The sequence below is a fragment of the Grammomys surdaster genome, unplaced genomic scaffold (genome assembly GCF_004785775.1).
Source record: "Grammomys surdaster isolate TR1022 unplaced genomic scaffold, NIH_TR_1.0 125408, whole genome shotgun sequence".
NCBI lineage: Eukaryota > Metazoa > Chordata > Mammalia > Rodentia > Muridae > Grammomys > Grammomys surdaster.
The window spans coordinates 122,344-126,476 of NW_021620278.1; the positions used below are offsets into that span (position 1 = coordinate 122,344).

General features: G+C 39.7%; 1 pseudogene; it reads right to left on the reverse strand.

Annotated features, from left to right (window-relative positions):
* Positions 1-3,745, reverse strand: part of LOC114637729 — a 22,198-nt pseudogene extending 18,453 nt beyond the window's left edge.
* Between the last annotated feature and the right edge of the window lie 388 nt (positions 3,746-4,133).

Genomic DNA, 4,133 nt, shown 5'->3' on the forward strand with positions numbered 1-4,133 from the left:
AGAAGAAGAAGAAGAAGAAGAAGAAGAAGAAGAAGAAGAAGAAGAAGAAGAAGAAGAAGACAGCATCAGATACCATTATAAATGGTTGTAAGGCAACATGTAGTGACTGGGATTGAACTAGAACATCTGGAAGAGCAGCCAATGCTTTTAAGCACTGAGCCATCTCTTTGGTCTCCTGAAGCTTAAGTTTGTGAAAAGAAACCAAAATGAAGTCATTTTGAGTAAAGCTTCCATTTTGAATAGGGGTCATATAAAGTGTAAGGTCTCAAGACCTCCCTGGGTAAGAGACATCCTGCTTGGCAGACAGACATGTACATGGATATTTGACAACCTGGTTGACAAATTGGGACATGACTGGCAGGAAAGTCAGCCACCACTGTTGAGTAAACCAACCAATGAGAAGAAGATATTTGTACCACAAAAAGAAATGTTCCTAAGAAAGTCCCCTATTCCTGAATCCTGATTGGTGAGAAAGAATGTAACTATAACTTGCCAAAGATGCTTGTGGTTTTCAAGCTTCAAAGCTCTATTGGATTCTGGGTTGGTGGAGAAAGGCCGATACATTTCAGGTCTGGAGTCAAATCTGTTTCCCTAATTGATCAGAGTGGCTTGTTGAAAATAAATTTTTGTTTTCTGTATTGACTTGTTGTGTGAGTTGTGTTGGATCTAAATGAAACCCATGAAGTTATTTGAAACTCCAACAACCAGCAATCTTACTGACTCTCCTTCTGTAGGATGACTCCTGTAAGCCAATGTACCTTGATGAGTTTTATTCACATGTGACCCAGTTGGTTCTGAGTATGAGTCATCATAACTTTATTCTGTTCCTGACAATAGACAGGCCCATGGCTCTCCTCAAAATATTCCCAAAGAATTTCTAAAAACACAGCTTGTCATCATCATAAAATCTGTTCTGGAGTAAAGAGCTGTGTGGGATGCTCTTTCGGTCATCCTTTATATTGGCTACTCAGATGGCAAAGGCACAGAGATGGTGTGCATCCGCTAATATTGGGCAAAGATTTTGGAGATACACCAGCATTGGAACAGTTTCTTCCTAGAATCACAAATGCTCAGTACTCTCATCAGCATTGCACGAACTAGACAGGGTAGACATGTGTGTCATCCCAGAGTCAAGATTTTGAGGCATATGGATCAGAATTTCAAGATCTTCTTTGTATATACTTCAAGGATGAAGCTAACCTTCACTATTAAAACATTACTCAAAGCAATTTATAGTCTGCAATAGAAGAAAAGAAGCATATTAGGTCATTATTTATTCTAAAAGATCTAGGAGGAAGGGGCAGATGCAAAATGATAGAAGATTACTGGGACAAGATAAGGACAAAGCATGCAAGTATAAGGTTTAAAAAAAATCTTACACATTAAGTGAAAAGCTTACAACATGTTCTCATTCAAAAGTTCTTTATTGAAGTCTATGAGAAAATGTAAGGCTAAGAATTGTGGGGAAAATAATATTCAGTGACTCCCCAAGCAAGAAAAGACACAGCTTAACAGGGATAGTACATTAAGTCCAACTAGTTCATGCATTCAGACTCTCTTATAGTTCACAAAACATATATGTCCATATACTGCCCCACAGGAGGCAGGATATTAGGAGACAACCAAAAGGTGGAGGCCATCCAGAGGGAGAATGACACAGGGCTCTCCTATTCCAGTCCATTTTGCTCTTTATAATGTTCTCTCTCTTTATCCCCTTCCCTTCCTCTAGGGTCCCTCATACTCTGAAAGTGCTGGGATGCAAGCCCTACAATTTTCAAATATCTTTTGCTGTTCAAGGGTGGGTATGTACTGTAGATTCCTACTTTAAATATGAAGGATTTGATTTGAATTCATACCAAAAGTAATAATCTTTTTCCCCAAGTACATCCAAAAATGCTTGAATACATATGTTGTGAGTTTCTATTGAGTTACTTGAGTCATGGCTTTTATTTCCCAGAGCCTAGCAGTGACCTCTCCATATTTATTGCCAAAAAGAACATGACATGGCCTCCAAGTTGTAGACACAGAATCTACGACAATCTAAACATCTCTTACACACAAAGCAGACCTCTTTTGGCTGCCTTTTAACCTTGAGTATGTCCATAAGCTCAGAACAAAATTGTACAAATCTTTGGGTCAGGAGATCATCAATGTCTTCGTGGTGGGCAGGGTAATTTCCCAGGGTCAGTTGCTCATGTTAGCAGGGTACTTCAACAGATGCTTTAGGCTATACATGGGCAGAAAGTTCTTCACAAAACTCATTTCAGTAAACTGGGAGCACTGGCTCATGACAGGCAGGCAAACACTGATTTAGAAGTCCATAATTATATATCCCTTCAATTTTAGAGTCTGTAGTGTAGCTGCCAGTCTTTCAAGCAAACTTCCTAGAAGTGGATAACTTAAATATAAAAGGTCATGCCACTCAAGTCCAAGTGTTTGAACTGATGGATGTTTAAAGTACTGGGACAGATAATTCATGTTTAACACTGACTGTGTGCACCAAGTGATTACGAGGATTTCTAAGGAACTCTCTAAGCATGGGGTGGGGTCAAAGGAGTTCATTTCAGGAAAGTTCAAGATATAAATAAATAAACAAATAAATAAATAAATAAATAAATAAATAACTTCCAGGTATCAGATGCTAGTTAGGCTCAAGGTCATCCTGAAAACATCAAGTCAAGACCAGAATGCTCCCTATTGGAGAGTTACCAACTAAAGCCTTGTCACTTTATGTAGAGGACACACACCATCACTGTAATTGTTTCTGCTCTCAGCTCTACAGTTCTCTCTGAGCTGGCAACCACCAACCATATCAGTGGATAGGTGATGTGAACAGGAGAACAAAGAAGGACCAAACATGGAACATTTAGAACTACTCCTTGTTGTACAAACTTTGAGCTTAATGAGCCCCTATCTTCCTAGCACAGCCTCTGTTCAGTTCATAGAGCCTTGCTGTGTCTACAATTATTAGTTTATTCATCCTCTCAGCCCCTACCTGTGCTCAATTAGCCTTTGACCCATGGGGGAAACAGAAGCAGATGAAAACTGTTCATAAAGTTAGGAGGAGAGAGCTGACATCCGACAACATATCATGTAAGATCTCATACCTTCTGTAGATCTGTTTTCCCTCCATCTGAGCCTCTAGAAGGGACACTTTCTAAATTATGAACATGTATGTGACAATCAGAACTTAATGAGGTGACAACTCAGGATGCTAGAATATCAGAAAGAGTACTAGATCAATTATTCTAAGATCAATGAAATTCAATGTGAATTCCACAGTGGCTGAGAAGCCTCAGCTGTACAGTAATATTTCATGAAATACAAAAAAGTTTTGTTCTTACCTGTGGAGAAATCTCCCTGTCATTCCTCACCTGAGAATTTGGTCTGGGCATTCATTAAGAAAGTATACCATTCAAATAGAGATTCTGGAGCTTGGAGAGCTTGGAGAATGGGAGATGGGGAATGATCTCTGTAACACACTTTTCTTTAATCTCTCAATTCACATGCCATTCCACAGGTATATAGATTTCCTTGAGAAAGTGTTTCAGAATGTTTTTCATCTGGTCCAGTCCAGAACCTAGCAATGCAAGGGTTCTCAGGTCCCAGCGTGTGTTTCTTTTCAATTCCTGGATTGAGTCTTGCTCAGATATCTCAAGAAATACTAGAGGATTACAGACAGAAATGGCCCAAACTCCAGCTTCTGAAAAATCTCCTGTAGCACATCTTTTCTCTGCTTGACCATTCAGCAAAGCCTCAAGGTCTCCAGGTAGGGAATCTCCATCAGGGCTACCATAGGAAGAGCCATGCTCCCACTATCACCCTCCAAATTTTAGGTTGTTTGCCAGTGAATGTATCCTTGAACAGTGGTGAGAAGAGCTTCATGGGCAGGGCCTCCAGAACAAAGGTGACTAGGGCTTCATCTTTCACCAGGCTTCTTTTTACCAGATTCAGAAGTGTGGGGGTACTGAAGCTCATCATGACCTTCAGATAGGCAGATACTATGGAAACATTTAAAGGAAGAATTTTTTTCAGGCAAGACACTTTCAGCAAACCTCTTTACCACATTATTACAAAAAATTATTCAGGGCCCTAGCCATTTCTTTTGCAGTGTTGGAAACCTTGTGTTTCCA